Source organism: Castor canadensis, chromosome 6 (genome assembly GCF_047511655.1).
Source record: "Castor canadensis chromosome 6, mCasCan1.hap1v2, whole genome shotgun sequence".
Taxonomy (NCBI): Eukaryota; Metazoa; Chordata; class Mammalia; order Rodentia; family Castoridae; genus Castor; species Castor canadensis.
Window position 1 is genome coordinate 48,841,731 of NC_133391.1, and position 17,595 is coordinate 48,859,325.

Below are 17,595 nucleotides of genomic sequence, written 5' to 3' on the forward strand. Positions count from 1 at the left end.
CTTTTTAACAAATGGTCAAACTCCATTTATATCTACATATCTATATCTACATAGTTATAAAGAACTTTGATATATATGTTAGAACATTAAAAGTAAATTAGATCATGTTCAAATATAAAGCATAAATATATGAAATTTCTGGGAAAAATGATAGGAAAAAGTCTTTGTGTCTTGGTCAAAGCAAAGATTTTTAGATATAAGACTAAAAAGAAAGGGAAATATCATAAATTTAACTTCATTAAAGTTATCAATTACTTGGCTTCAAAAATACATAGTATTATAGTGAAAGACAAGGCACAGACTAGAAGGGTGCTTTATGAAGTCACTTGTGATAAAAGGCTGGTATCAACATATATAAAAACACTCTAAATTCAACAATAGGAAAACAACATACATAATAAGAAAAATGGGTAAAAGTCAGTTGCAGTTCTTGAGCTAAATAGTTTTGGTAGTGATTAACAGAGTTTCAAAGCACTGATATGCAGGTATGAACTGGAATTCTTTTTTTTTAAATTATTTCATTACTCATATGTGCATACAAGGCTTGGGTCATTTCTCCCCCCTGCCCCCACCCCCTCCCTTACCACCCACTCTGCCCCCTCCCTCTCCGCCCCACCCCCTCAATACCCAGCAGAAACTATTTTGCCCTTATTTCTAATTTTGTTGTAGAGAGAGTATAAGCAATAATAGGAAGGAACAAGGGTTTTTGCTAGTTGAGATAAGGATAGCTATACAGGGAGTTGGCTCACATTAATTTCCTGTGCGTGGGTGTTACCTTCTAGGTTAATTCTTTTTGATCTAACCTTTTCTCTAGTTCCTGGTCCCCTTTTCCTATTGGCCTCAGTTGCTTTAAGGTATCTGCTTTAGTTTCTCTGAGTTAAGGGCAACAAATGCTAGCTAATTTTTTAGGTGTCTTACCTATCCTCACCCCGCCCTTGTGTGCTCTTGCTTTTATCATGTGCTCAAAGTCCAATCCCCTTGTTGTGTTTGCCCTTGATCTAATGTCCACATATGAGGGAGAACATATGATTTTTGGTCTTTTGGGCCAGGCTAACCTCACCCAGAATGATGATCTCCAATTCCATCCATTTACCAGTGAATGATAACATTTCATTCTTCTTCATGGCTGCATAAAATTCCATTGTGTATAAATACCACATTTTCTTAATCCATTCATCAGTGGTGGGGCATCTTGGTTGATTCCATAACTTGGCTATTGTGAATAGTGTCACAATAAACATGGGTGTGCAGGTGCCTCTGGAGTAACCTGTGTCACAGTCTTTTGGGTATATCCCCAAGAGTGGTATTGCTGGATCAAATGGTAGATCAATGTTTAGCTTTTTAAGTAGCCTCCAAATTTTTTTCCAGAGTGGTTGTACTAGTTTACATTCCCACCAACAGTGTAAGAGGGTTCCTTTTCCCCACATCCTTGCCAACACCTGTTGTTGGTGGTGTTGCTAATGATGGCTATTCTAACAGGGATGAGGTGGAATCTTAGTGTGGTTTTAATTTGCATTTCCTTTATTGCTAGAGATGATGAGCATTTTTTTGTGTGTTTTTTGGCCATTTGAATTTCTTCTTTTGAGAAAGTTCTGTTTAGTTCACTTGCCCATTTCTTTATGGGTTCATTAGTTCTGAGAGGATTTAGTTTTTTAAGTTCCCTATTTACTCTGGTTATCAGTCCTTTGTCTGATGTATAGCTGGCAAATATTTTCTCCCACTCTGTGGGTGTTCTCTTCAGTTTAGAGACCATTTCTTTTGAAGAACAGAAGCTTTTTAGTTTATGAGGTCCCATTTATCTATGCTATCTCTTAGTTGCTGTGCTGCTGGGGTTTTGTTGAGAAAGTTCTTACTTATACCTACTAACTCCAGAGTATTTCCTACTCTGTCCTGTATCAACTTTGGAGTTTGTGGTCTGATATTAAGATCCTTGATCCATTTTGAGTTAATCTTGGTATAGGGTGATATACATGGATCTAGTTTCAGTTTTTTGCAGACTGCTAACCAGTTTTCCCAGCAGTTTTTGTTGAAGAGACTGCTATTTCTCCATCATATATTTTTAGATCCTTTGTCAAAAACAAGTTGGTTATAGTTGTGTGGCTTCATATCTGGGTCCTCTATTCTGTTCCACTGGTCTTCAAGTCTGTTTTTGTGCCAGTACCATGCTGTTTTTATTGTTATTGCTTTGTAATACAGTTTGAAGTCAGGTATCGTGATACCTCCAGCATTGTTCTTTTGACTGAGTATTGCCATGGCTATTCGTGTGTTTCCATATAAATTTCATGGTAGATTTTTCAATCTCTTTAATGAATGTCATTGGAATTTTGATGGGAATTGCATTAAACATGTAGATTACTTTTGGGAGTATTGACATTTTTACTATGTTGATTCTACCAATCCATGAGCATGGGAGATCTCTCCACTTTCTATAGTCTTCCTCAATCTCTTTCTCAGAAGTTTATAGTTTTCCTTGTATAGGTCATTCACATCTTTTGTTAGGTTTACACCTAGGTATTTGATTTTTTTTGAGGCTATTGTAAGTGGAATTGTTTTCATACATTCTTTTTCAGTTTGCTCATTGTTGGTGTATAGAAATGCTAATGATTTTTCTATGTTGATTTTATATCCTGCTACCTTGGTATAGCTATTGATGATGTCTAGAAGCTTCTGAGTAAAGTTTTTTGGGTCTTTAAGGTATAGGATCATGTCGTCTGCAAATAGGGATGTTTTGACAGTTTCTTTACCTATTTATACTCCTTTTATTCCTTCTTCTTGCCTAATTGCTCTGGCTAGGAATGGAATTCTTACTCTTATTCTTACTCATAGACCAGGAGAATCAGAAGTAATTTGTACCAACTAACATGAAAAAGGCACAGAAAGCTGAACTTATTTTAACTCCCTTGCTCATAGAAAAATATTTTCTGAAGAAACCTGCATTATCTGATATCCAGAGGCCATCTCATTAGTCCATTGTGCTAATGGCATCATTTTAACTGCAATACAGCAAGCATTTGAGATGTCTGGGTTGGATTCCTGTTGTTCAGACTGAGGGTATACATTCAAAAAAGTTTTAGGCTCTGGTGATTTGGTGCCTTTATATTTGTTATTGGTTGCTGGGTAACAAATTACATAGTGGCATAAAACAAAAAGCATAATAACCTCATATTCTCAGTCAATCAGGAATCAAAGTGACTTACATAGCTGGTTTAGTTTTGGAGGGTTTCTATAAGGTGAAGCTAAGTTGTCATTTGGGATTTCTGTCATTTGAAAGCCTGATATTCTAGGGTTTACTCCAAGCACACACAAGTGACTTATGGTGGGAGGTCTCAGTTCCTCACCATGCAGGCCTCTCCTCAGGCTTCCTGAGTGTCCTCATAAAATGGCAGTTTACTTCTTTCTTTATAGGGTGGCCAAAATTAAATTTCATCTTTTGGAAAGAAAAATATCAAAAATTTCATGAGTGCATCTTCACAAACATCATACCCTTCAAGCTATTGCAAATTATACCTATCATCAAGAATCACAACCTTTATAGCTCCTCTATTAGTTTTGCAGGCAGGAAGTTCTGTGCTTCAGAATGCTTCTCTGACCCATTTTTTTGGATGATATGAGATCTTCTGGTGTTGAGTTGATCCTACATCAAGAACAAGCACTGCAGGAGGTTCAGGCTGCCCTCAGCCATCTCTGCAAATTAGGTCAAGTGGTCTGGCAGATCCCCAGCAATAAATATTCCTGGGTTAGGAAGAGATACTCCAGCCTTTAAGAAGACTCAGTGAGAAAGTTATTAAGGCCTCAGCTTCCCACTGGAGACTATACCAACTGTGGCAAGCACCAAAACCATTTTAAGAGCAGCACCTGGCATGATACCAGCCCTCACAAACTTTGAGTGTCTCAGAGCAGCTTGGCACCAGCAAACACACTAGTATACATTAAGCATTAGTTGCAGAATAAAAATGAGCATGAAGAATGCCGTCAAATGTTTCAAAGGGCCAACCTAAGCCCCAGTAGCAGCAAGCATCTACTGCAAAGCAGTCACAGCCATGCAGGCAGTTAGAATTGGTCAGTTGCTATCAGGTGGCCTTTGTCTTTTGATATCCCTGTCAAAGGGATGGGAAACACAGCTGCTATGTGTTAGAGATGCAGACTATGCTGGACCAGCAGAAAGGTTTCCTGTCATCAAGAGTCATGTGGCCATGGCCATTGCTGAATTATGGCATGTCATCAAGAAAGAAGAGTTGCTAGCCCCAAAATGGTACCATTGTTCTGAGATCACCTGGCCATTTTGTGATAAGTTGGTTTCATGTGCCTTCTTGCACATGGACAGTGGTAGGGATTCATAATGGAGACACAAAAAGTGTTATGCTTCATACTCCAGCATTCTTGAATGGCATCTCTTGGTATTGCCAGACCCAGGTGCAACTGTAACTGGACAAGTGGAATCACCAAACCCTGGAGAAATGCATGTAAACCAGAGCATCCCAATCCTCAAAGATAAGCAGCTGTGTCATCACAGAAGAAAAGTATCCTGGGCAAGAGAAGACAATGATAAAGGGAGGTAATGGATGTTATCTTCTCTTGGTATCCAAAGGGGTTAATTCCAGTATCCCTTGTGGATACCCAAATCCACGATGTTCAAGTCCCTTATATAAAATGGCACAGTATTTGCATAGATCTTACATGCATTCTGTCAATACTTTAAATTTTCTGTTCATTGCTTATAATGCTTATTATAATATAAATGCCTTAACATAGTTGTTGTATTGTTTAGGAACAAAGAAAAAGTGTGTACATGTTTAGTACAGACACAATATTTTCTAAATGGTTTTGATCCATAATTGGCTGAATCTGAAGATGTGGAACCCACAGATATGGAGAGCTGACTGTACTAGTCATAGAAGTCTTTACCGAGGTGAAGTTGAATCTACAGTAAGTCCTGGAGAGTGACAACGAATTTCAGTTTTAGTCTTGGGAGAGACTTTAGCTGTGGAGTCTTTAGTTATGCCACTAGCTTTCCTCCAGTGAATTCTCTGAGAATGTTTTGGGCAGAGAATCCTGGAAACGTTACAATTAGATAGAGTTTACTTGGTATGAGAATGGAATGAATCTAAGAACTTCAAAGAGACAAAAACAATACATACTGTTAGTGTCCTCAGATTTCTCTCTATTTCTCTACTTATTCTACTTCTCAGTGAACAAACTGCTACAAACATGGAATGGTGACTGATGCCTACACAATTTTCTCTTGAGAATTCCACCTTGCTGAGAAGAGTTGCATCACTCTGATGTATCTCAGTGTTCACAGGAGACTTAGAGCCCTCCCAATCACCCTTGCACCTGGGGCATCCACAGCTCATTGGAACTGCAGTGCACAGTCTGAACAAATTTCTTCATGATGGAATGTCTACATTAAAATACAATGTTGGAGGGTTCCAACAGCCCTCCTCCCCATCCCCTACCTTAATTAGCCAAGACTGAGTTTACTGAAAATACATCCTTGATTCAGCTACTTTTCTTTTCCATTATTCTTCCATCACTCTGTCAAAATTCCTGCAAGAGTCCTACTTCAAGAGAACTTAAAATTGGCTTTCAAACAAATATCACAAATTCTCACTCATGTAGAATCTAGACCCAAAAGTAAATGAATGATAAAACTGAAAAACAGGGACTGTCTGGAGAGGTGAAAGGGCCAAAAGAAAGGACAGTGGGGGGAGGGTGACTAATAAAGAAGAGTTTTGTATGCATGTATGAAAATAGAAAAATGAAATTCATTAAAATTGTTTAAAAGGGGTGAGGGGATAAAAAAAGAGAAATAGAGTTGTGAATTTGATCAAAGTACACTGCATGCATAGATAGGGATATCATAATGAAACCCCATTGTACAATTAATACACTACACACTAAGAAAAATGGCTTTCAAGGAAATGAAGATTGATTCTTTTTGTTCCCATCAGATTACCCTACAGTAGATATTTAGTTGTCAGAGAATATGTTTTCAGAAGCATGGGACCAATTTGGGAAGGGGGAAGAGTCTAACTTGCATCCCAATAAATTTACATTAAGCAGAATCAATGATTGCTGGAAAAGTATAGCAATGTGTTGCCTCAGGGTGGTAATAACTTTGATAGCTGTGTGATTGCTCTTGTTTGTTTCTATGGGAGCATGGTAGAGTACAATGACAAACACCTAGTATATTAGTCACTTGACATGGCTTCTTTCTATTTTTATTATTTTGGTGGTACTGGGTTTTAACTCAGGGCCTCACACTTGGGCATTTTACCAGTTGAACCACATCACCAGCACTTTTTGTGTTGAGTATTTTTGAGATAGCATCTCACTTTTTGTCCAATGGATGCTTTGAACCTCAATTCTCCTGATCTGTCTCCTGAGTAGCTAGGATTATAGGCCTGAGCCATTGGTACCCAGCAATATGATCTCTTAATATATCAAGAGATGAGGTAAATGTGGTTTCTGAGAGATAGTACAGTATTCTTTTTTTATAGTAAATAACTTTATATCTATAAAAATAATGTAAAATAATAGTAAGTTACATATATATTCAGTACACAAATCAGCAACATAGTTTGTTATCATTTTGATCAATGAAGGACTGTGTATTATGGTGTTCACTGTACTCTTTATCTGACTGGCAGTGCAGTTGGCTTGTTTACAGCAGTGTCACCACACAAGTAAGGCACTGTGCTGTGATGTTAATATGCATCTGACGTCATGAGCTCCACTGCAGTCTTGTGTGGTCCATCTGCTGTTGGCCAAATCTCATTAGGCAGTGAACAGCTTGCATTCATATTGATCTGGGTAATGGGACTAAGGAGATTAAATGCTAATAATCATTTCTTTTTAAAAGAGATTACTTTAGCTCATCAGTAATAGATTACTTTAACCTTTATAAGTTTACTACATTTTTACAAGTTTTCTTTTTCCGACCTCTTTAACCATACGTGCCCTTCAAGACCCAGCCGAAAGACTGTCTTATCCCAAAACGATCAGTGAGCTTAAGAAGGACTTTTTTTTCACTCCCTGCTGTGATTTTTACTTCTTCATGTGTTCTAGATATTGAGACAAATCAGACTATGACTTATAGGACAGCAGCAACCCTGACTGCCTAGTTTTTTGGAATTCCTCCTGGAATCTAAACAACATTTCCTCAATCATGAGTGATTGGTATTCAGATAAGAACATACCCTAAAGGTCTGTCATGAGAAGATGCAGCCTTATTTAAAAACTGTAGGAAGGCACATATCATTCGCAGATTCTACTTGACTACAAATATGACTGCCATGGGGTAGGAAGGAAAGAAGAGGGAAAAAGAAATTACTTAGATATTGGTCATGTTTCAAGGGCATACACAGTCTGAAGGCTTGCTTATCAGAAAAGAACTAGTTGTTTCAATTTTACAAAGCTGGAAGTCTAATTTAGAACTGCAGAGGAGCCTAGATATGATCATCTGAGAAATAAATAACCTGAAATTCTGTGATTTATCCAACACTAGTGATAAGTTTCCTCAATAAGAAATATTATTTTGCATTTATAGAAACATTGAACACATACAATGCCTATAGTTTTGCGAAGGATACTGAGAAACATAAAAAGTAGCTTTCAAGTCATACTCCCCCTTCCCAAAGTGTGTTATCTCTACACAGTAGGAAGAAGGATGGCCTTGGCCTTGAACTCTATGGCTAGGAGTCCTAGGATCTCATCACTCAGGAGACTATCCTTATAAAAGTGTTATTTTATGTGTGGTGGACTTTTAGGTGGTATAGTATTTAAGTTTGAAAGAATTCAAATTTGAGATCCAGGATTTAATCACTACTATGGCATCTTGCACAGTTTCAATTCTTGAAATTTCAGTTTATTTCCCAGAAAAATGAGCACACTTGTAAGCAGTTATAGATTTACATAAGGCATATGTAAAATGCTAAAGGGAACAATTGGCACATGGTAAATGGCCAATACACAGCCATGTGACAGGATAGTTACTAACTCAGTAGCACACTGATTCCTGCTGATATAGACATATTAGGAACAGTGAATGCTGTGTGTCCCTGATCCTCTTCTCCCTCAAACACTTTTACATGCCCTGGAGCATGAGGATGGACTTAGGTATAACAGATTTTTAAGATATAGACCTCTGGAACTTTCCTTCTGTGACCCCCCAAAAATTATGCTGAAATAATTGGCACACACCATGACTTTAAGAGAAAACTAGAGTAAATGGACACCTGTCCAATTTTAATAGAATAAAAAATAAGGTACAAAAAGATTGTCATACATCTCAATCTCATAGCTTCTTATTGTAGAGATCTGAGGAGGGCCAAAACAAGGGCAAGAAAGATTAAGAAGAACACAGAGAATAAAGATCAAATTTTGGGAGCACAAAACTGGCAAGCTTGCTGACAGATGGGAAGAGGAGAGTAGAGACACCCAGGACCCTGTCTGAGGCAGAGGTGAGGATGGTGAGAAGTTATGTGGCTGGGGGCTCTGGAGAAAGAGCAGGTCCTTATGAGAAATGATGAGAAGTAGCCAGCTTTGCATAGACAATGCATCTAGGATGTATGAGGGCAGATCATGTCCTCAGGATTTGTATGCATGTGTTTCAAATCCAGCAGGAATTTGAATGAAAAGATGAAAATAATCTTCAGCACATCGGAGTTAATAAAAACCATGTGAATGGATGGTACTACTACAGATGATGTAATAAAAATGATAGCACCAGTTTACAGGGCCTCAAAAGGAGAAGCAACAGGTTCAATGACACATACCACCTGTATCAACCTCTGAATTGCTTGGAGTTTTTGTTCTTCGTAAACTGGCATCTCAAATTAACTTCAAGTTATTTTTATCCTTCTATATGAATTCAGTAACATTATGTGATTTCCACTCAGCAATCCCCACCTTCCTGTCCTGTCCCATTTTCTTCTCCACACTCTCCTCTCCAATTCTTTTACATCCTCACCCATCCCCTCACTCACCAAACCAAACCCTCTTTGAACACCTTCTGGGCCAACACACACATACACACAAACACACACTCTCTCATCCTCTTCCCTTGCCACCCCATGCCACACCATCTCAGCTCCTCTTCATCTGCCAGTGGCAACCAGGAATTTTCTTGGCTTAGCGCTAGTGGGACTAGGTTCCCACACCCTCAACTGCTGGGAAATGAAATATCCCAGGACAAAGCATGACATCTGGAGGTAAATTAAGCTTTTCATTGTTTTGTTTTCCTTTCGTTGTTTCCAATTGGTTCACTCCCAGAAAAGAATGGAGAATTACTGCAAAATTTAAAAAAAAGCCCACCAAATTATACAAAGGCAGTGAAAAAGTGTCAAGTGACTGCCTTGAAGTGTGTGTTAATCACTACTAGCACCATTTGGAATATTTACTGCCCAGATGAAGATCCAGGAAACTGCAGAAGTCTCATGGCCTGCCATACATGTAAGTCAATACTGTGCACTGGTTTTTGCAAAAAGAGAGCCTTCTCACCTGCCAACTGACAAGGAAGCACGAGGACCCCGCAATAGAATCTGCCTTTCTTTTGCCAGTGAAGTATATAACCACCAGGTGTTGGCATAGTGACTTGTAACCCTAGCTTTGTGATACTGGACACCAGGTGACTTGCCCTGGCTTGTGTGGGGCACGGGAGGGCTAGGTAGCTCTTATGTTTGCACTCACCTTAACAGAGCTGTGTTAAATATTGATTTAGAATGTTACAGTTATTCTTTTATGGTTAACCTACTTTTTATTGCATGGTTTCAATAATTATAAATATATTTTGAAAATGCTTTCCTGATTCAACATGCATTGCTGAGAGCAATAATTACATGTATTATAATTTCATGTAGAGGAGAGGATCTGAAAAAAAATGAATTTTACAAAACTTTGGAGGAAGACAATATGGGGGTTGGTAGTAGCTGCATTGTAAGAGTGGTCAGGGAGGCCTGTGTGAAGAGATGTTAAAGACCTGAGTATGTGAGAACATGACTTTCATTAATACCTGGCACCCTCATTGCAAAGCGGGTGTGAGGTGTTGATGGCAAGATGGGGACCAGTATAGCTGCAGTGAAGCTGTAGGATAGGCAAGAAAGGGCTGCATCCTGAAGGTCTCCATTTTCCACAACAGTTTAACTGTGTCTAATTTGCTTTAATTAGAAAAATTTGCTGTAAATTAAGCTTTCTCATAGATATTATTAACCTATAGTAAACATACGGTTTTGTACTGTTCCATGCTTTTAGTCATACACCTCTGTGTCTTGGAATGTAACCCTAACGAACAAGGGGCATGGGCTACTGTATCAGACAGAGGGAGGTTTAAGCTGCCTGGAGTAACAATATTAATATGATATAAAGTAGATTTCAGAAACAGTATATTTATGGAGATAAAAATGAACATTGAACAATGATAAAATGGCTAATTCATCAAGAAGAAATAATCAGAAGTGTGTGCCTACTGAATGAGCTACAAAATACATGATCAAAATTTGGCATAATGAAAACAACAAAATGTTTAAAGGGAAAAATCCTAGTTAAAAGTTCTAGGAATTTATATTTGTCAATTAATATACACTAGAAAGTATAAGTACACATAGATTATTCAGTCTGCTCTGGGCTTTCCAGCCTTGACTTAGTTAATACTGGTTCTCTATGACAAACATTTCCAAAAATCTTGACTGGCTTACATATAAGACCACCTCACACAGAACATTCACAAACTTTCAAACAAAAGTAGGTTGGGGCATGGTGGCACAAGCCTATAATCCCTGCTACTCAGGAGGTGGAGATATTGAGCACCAAGGTTTGAGGCCAGTCCAGGCAAAAAGTTAGTGAGACCACATTTCAACAAACAAGTCATCTATAAATCCTGTAGGCAGGAGGACCAAGGAGGTCTGACATTGGCCCCAGGCAAAAATGGGAGTCCCTATGTGAAAAATATCCTAAAGCAAAAAGAGTGCACCTCAAGTTCTAGTGTGCCTACTCAGCAAATGTGAGGCCCTGAGATCAAACCCCAGTTCCACCAAAACAACAACAAAAGACTCAAAAGACATAAAGTTGAACCTTACGAGAACATCTAAAACTCCTTTTATGAAAGAAACACCTGGTAACAGAGTGGCCTGAATTCAGGTATAAGAAAGGAGAAAGGATCCCCCAAACTCTGAGGAGGATCCCTCCTGGTCAGAAAGTCATCTGACTCCTGGCTTCCAGGCTCACACCACTGGTCTCATTCTGCTATGTGAGGGCCAGATGGTGGCTAGTGCTTAGCTTTGATTCAAGCAGTTCCAGGATGAAAAGCCTCACCCTGGGAATCTTAGTAACAAAAACCCCCAAATCACCAAGCAAAATAGATGATCAGATATAGTCAAGATCAAGTACTGTGACCTAAAGATACTTAGGGAACTTATGATAAAGTGCTTTGATACATGCATTCTTCTCAGGTGAAAGCACTGTACTCACTGGAATAGATGATATGCCTGGCCATAAAAAAGTTTCAATAAACTCAAATGTTTTGAATTCAAACAAAACACATTCTCTGGCACAGGGGAATGAACCAGAAATAAACAGCAAATGATAGCAAGACAAATAACAAATATTTGGAAATTAAATTGCATATTCCTAAAGAATGTGCAGATCAACAAAATCACCAGGCCACTTAAAATAGACTTGCAATCAGCAACAATAAAAATGAAGCACTGAATATTGATAAAAGAAATCTTAAATCATGTGTAAAATAAAATGTACTGATTTGAAATCTTACATTTAAAGGAAATGTTTAAGAGTAACAGTATAGACCTCCACTTTAAGAAAACAGAAATACAAAGAGTGAATGGAAGAAAGGAAAAAATAATAGAGATCGGAGTGGAAGGGCTGGCAGAGTGATGCAAGTAGTAGAGTGATTGCCTAGCATGCATGACTTCAAACCCTAGTTCCCCCAAAAAGGAAGAGCAATTTGCTTAGATCTGGATCAAGCAGGCAGTTGAGGCTGGATTCTACTGATCCTTGCCTGAGTCTGCTTACTCTTGGAGTTTCTGCTCCCATTTCCTGGATCATATGGGGAAGGAAATGTTTCCCTCTTTTTTCACATTTCCTCACAATTATCCTGTTATATTAAATTCCTTTTCTAATAAACTTTAGTATTATTCTTACTAAGAACAAAAAGAGTAGAAATCAACAAAATGGAAAAAGACTAAAGATGGGGGATTAACATAGCAAAAGTTGATTATTTAAATGACAATACAGTTGATAAAATCACAGCATCACTGACATAACTAAATGAAAGCAAAAGAAAAAATAGAAACTAAATTTAAGTGATTAATTCCTTATGCTAAATTAATTTAATTAATAAACCTTAAACTGGGAAATTGAAGGGAGTTGGCCAGCCCCAGTAGGGACTAAAGAATTTTTCACATGAGGACACAAAAAGTCAGCCACGAAAGACAGTCTTCAAGTTGTGGAATATCATACCTGAAGGTTTGGGGAACATAGAAAATAAGTGGTAAAAGATGTGCCAGGTGACAGTGGTATTGAGTGAAAGACTGGATTGCACACCAAATAAGGAAGGATCCTAATCATGTCCTTATCTGATCCCCTCTGTCCATAGATATATTCAGAAAAATAAAATGGGATTTAAGACTTATCTCTTCCATGCAAACATCAGACACAAAAGCTACACCACTCCAAGTGTGTATTCTAGAAAAGTGATTTTGCCACAACACTAGTGATTATTATATTTACACTGAGAAACACTGTGTTCAAATGAGTTACTGTACTATAGAGAAAGATGGTATATGCAGAGTGGTAGGAAGAGAAATAGCTATTTTTCTCACATATACATGCTTCTGGACTATAATTAATGGAGAGTTATAATTGTTACATGTTAGCATGGACAAATTGCTTTATAGGAGGACAAGGTACAGAAAGCATCAGAAATGCCTTGATGGGAAGAAACAATAGAGATATGAAACTCACTTAGGGCTTGTGAGTGAATTTTTTTGGTGAGGAACACACTTTCCTAACTTATTTTCTTCTCAGATATCTGCTAAAATCCATTTACCAACTGCTGACTTTTTTTTTGAACATAATAGAATTTTAATTATTAATACAGTATTCTGGATATAGGTAGAATAACCACTAGATAATAACTGCATTTACCTCAGAAATCTATGATTGGTTCAGATAAACCAAGGTTTAAGATAGCCACTTTAATATTCACATTTTAATCAGTGCTGACAGGAAAGTAAGCAATTTTTTAGGTGAATATATTCAATGAAATTATAGTACTAATTTTCCATGTAAATGAATCAAATTAACATGCTCTAAGGTGTTCTTTCCTCAATGGCAGTTGGAGCAAGTCAGCCCTTACAAAGTCAAACCTTTACAAAGACTAAGCATCAAATTACTAATTGTGGCTTTTGTTTTGGGCCACCTTAAATTTTATTTTGCTTATATGTATTTCCATTAACATTCATGTACAAATTCTTTCAGGCAAGTTTTAACATGGTACTTTCAGCTTGGAAATCTTGCTAATTATACTTATAATAGTTTTTATGCAAATAATACTACAGAAGACTCTCAAGCTGACATTTAATGGTTATGAGAAGATGCAAAACATTTTCTTCAAAGTTTTCTGGTCCCTGAAAATTCTATAGGGCCAAAGGCATTAAATGGAAATAGCATTTGTTTAAAAAAAGGAGAAAAAAAATTAATCAAAGACGATAATGGATAAAGTAACTATATAGGCTCTCACACACAATCTTTCTAAATTTTCACCCTGTAAAAAAATGATTACAATGTCCTTCAGACTTGCTATATGCTCAATATAATCAAAAAGAAACCAACAAGAAATTCAACATTTCAACAACGTAGAACTACTTACTGTACGCACATAGTGAAATTCTGGAAGACATACTACTGTACTTGGAGAAAACACTATTAACAGGTAAGCATGTGTTGAAGGCAGTTTATAAATGAAACATTACAAATCTTATGTTTATGCATACAACTTAAAATAGAAAAAAACCCCTATTTTTTCAATAGTATAGCATCACACTAACACTATATAGTTAAGACTGAAAGCTTCTGCACACTCATTCACTCTACCTCCAAATTAGCACGTGCCTCTTGGACACTCTAATTTGTTATCTCACATATGCTAACCATGGATCCACGAATTTGTACCAGTTTAAGCAGGCTTAAACAATCATTCTGTCTTTAGTTTATGAGACAAAGTTAACCAGTTCAGGGAACAAAAATTTCATAATCAGCAAACAAACATTAATATCAACTGCCACAAGATGAAAAGCTCATTCTGAGGACATGATACAACCCTAACAGAATGAATTATGCCCCTAGATGTGGTCAAGGTGGGAATAGTTAGGAGCCTGGAAAAATACATTTATGTAGAACTTAAATGCCCATCAGATCAGTAATACCTACTAGAAACTCAACTGTGAATCACTGAAGTTTTTCTGGTGTATTATCAACCAGTTTACTGTGCCACTAAAAGCTGTTTTTCCACTATATATTTATTGATAGTGCAAATTAAAAGGAAACAATAGGGATCAGTCTGAATTTTGCAGAATTCTGAAAAATCAGAATGATTGCATATCTTTTTAAAATTCTGAAAATTGTTCTATACAACTCAGTTACTTTTCTAGCTTCTTAGATTTCCCACTACCTTGGATAATTTAAATTGAACATAGTTGCCTGCAAATTTTTTCCAAGAGGGAAAGCAAAATGGGTTTTGGTTGTTTTGCTGCTGGTCTCCTCATGTGTATGCTTACCAATGACTGCAATACTGTAGGCATTTATTGTGTTAATTTAACATAACCAAACATGAAAAAAAATTAAACTTCAAATTTTGACAAGTGATTTTCTTTTTGGTAGCAGGCTTTTTAAAATTAAAAAACAAAATCTAAACTCAAATGGTCACTTTGACAACCTAAATTAGGAACTTGTCTATAAGATATTTGAGAGAAAATTTTCTCTTAAAAATATGAGTTGTATTATTTTTCTTATTCAAGCTTTTTTTTTTAATGAAGGTTTGTGACAAAATGATCTCAAAGATAACTCCCTGTGTCACATAGGGCATCACATCACTGTTTCATAATAGAAATATATCTTACAAATATTTTCAATTTGAGTGTTTTCAAATAATGTAAGATTTCTCATTAAAGCTGTAGTCTGAGTTTTTAGCTGTTAAATTTTTAAAGAATATAATTTTGACCTCTGATGGGAGAGAACTTAGCTGGGCCAAACTATTATGATAGTCTTCCTGTGTAGTGATATTCAGATACATATAATTTACTGAACACGTATGACCTTTAACAGAACTGATTATATCTTCACCCAAACAGCCAAGCAAGATACTGCTATATCTCCACAACAACAATAAAGCCAGATTTTTCTGACAACTGTTATCATCCAAGTCCAAAAACCTTGTACCATGAGAGGCAAAGAATTAAAAAGTGAAAGTAAGTGGATTTGTTTCTAATCTAGTCTATTTACCTAAATAAAACTCTTATAAAATCTTATGGAAAAATTAATGTATAGAAAGCAATTTCCTTATTATATGATCTGTCGGCTGAGAAGTAACTAATTCTCTGTAAAAAGAAACTCAATCATTAATTGTCTACTTGCTTAAATTGTCAGTCCTGAAGGTTTCTTTTAAATACCAAGGTATAAAAATGTATGCAAATTTAAGATTATGCTTAAAATGAAAGCTATAGTTCAAAAATTTGTTCATAGTAGAGACTAAAATCTTGTCACTGCAAAATTCCCTATGAATTTTTGACAATGACAGTAAGATTTTAGTCTTTTGGTCACTTGAAGCTGCTACTAAATACAACTCTCTTTAAAAAGGTGGAAAGAGACAGTGAGGAACTCAAGGGTTCATTATTTCATACACAAATAAAATAGTTTGAAATGAACTGTCATTTCTGTTAGAGATCTCAAGATATAGGAATAGTTTCCCACCTTCTCTTCCATTTTGAAGAGGCTCCTCTACTCAGAAACAATTCCTTGAAGTTACTATGAGTGGTGTTGTCTGGCAGCAACTTCAATCTCATAGGCTACTTTTCAATACAGATAATTAAGTAATCTCACAAGAAATAATCACACATAGCAACAGGATTAAAAAAAAGCAAGGTAGTTTTTCCATGCACAAACATCTTAGGAGAAAAACCATCAATAAAGATAGCCATGAGGTTACAGGTACCCTATGCTCTATGTACATAAATTTTGCTTTATACCATTGGTGACGAAAATCATTAAGTTTTGCAGTGAGATCTTTTTTTAATTTGCATGCAACTATATACACATTGCAAAACTGTTCTGTATCACATAAATTTAAATAAAATAAATATAAAAATGAACCACACAACCAACACATAACATTAATACTCCACATTATTTGTCTTGATCACAATGGTGATAAACTCCTTGTCAACAATCTTGTGAATTGAGGAGCTGTTTCTCATTCTCATATCCATCAAGCAGGTATGCTCTCCTCAGCTGGTCTGACTTAGGTATGGAGCCTCCATTCTTCACATGGCTAGACAGGAAAGCACGAACTGCTGGGTGATCAGCCTTCTCAAGAGGGATGTTGGCTTCCAGGCACATTTTCACAAAGTCCTGGATAACACTGACTTTCTCTGTTTGCACAGTACTGTTGCACTGAAGAGATGCTGTTAGGGGCCTCTGCTTCTTTCTCACATTCTGCTCTTCAAATTCTGCCTTCTTCTTCATATGTGTATTTGACTTGAGGTGGTCACTAATGGCAGACTTGCGAACATGATTCAGAACCACATTGCAAGAAGTGCAGAAGAGTTTTCCTCCATCTTCATGCAGCTCACCTCCAAACTCAGTAACTAGATCCAGGGGTGTCACATACAAAGCAGTCTTAGATCTGTTTCGAGCAGGTGGTGCTGTTACTACAAATCATTCCATTCTGACTTTGTATAAGGTTCAGGTTAGTTTCCAGTTTTTTTCTTGATACTTAGTGAAGGGTCTTCAGTGCAAAACCAGAGACTCATCAAATCCTGGCACTTGCTGTAGTTCAAACCCTCAGACGCGTTCAAATCAGTTTTTCAACAAGTGGTGGTGGGAAAATAATTTCTGGGCTTGCACCCTGTTTTCCCTGCGGAGCTGGGAAGTCATGCGTTTACATAGGATCAGGGCCACTGTTAGGGGAAGTGGAAGAGGTCCTGCTGGAAAGGAAAGGAAAAGGAAGAAAAGGAGGAGGAATAGGGTAAGGGAGGAGGAGGACCCTCGCCGCTGCCGCCGTCGTCAATGAATCAACCCCACAGTGTAGTGGCTGCCATGTCCCCCGCCGCGCCCTGTCTTTTTTATCCTTACTATTTCACGCAGAATATGACTTAAAAATCTAGCACTATGGTACTCTGTGGTGAATGAAGAACACAGCGTTGCCTTCTCAGCTCAAATAGCAAGGAATGGGAGTTTAGTTAACAGGTGGCATTTCAGGAATTGGAAGTTATGTGCTTACCCTTAGTTCAGCATAAAAAACTGATAGTGGCGGACTTAGAATGCTCATTTTTTTCACTTTCTAGTGCATATGGTCTACATTTG

The 17,595-nt window shown here is 37.2% G+C and overlaps 1 pseudogene; it reads right to left on the reverse strand.

Moving 5' to 3' along the window:
• Positions 1-16,397: 16,397 nt before the first annotated feature.
• LOC109676906 (CGG triplet repeat-binding protein 1-like) lies at positions 16,398-16,956 on the reverse strand (annotated as a pseudogene).
• Positions 16,957-17,595: the final 639 nt, after the last annotated feature.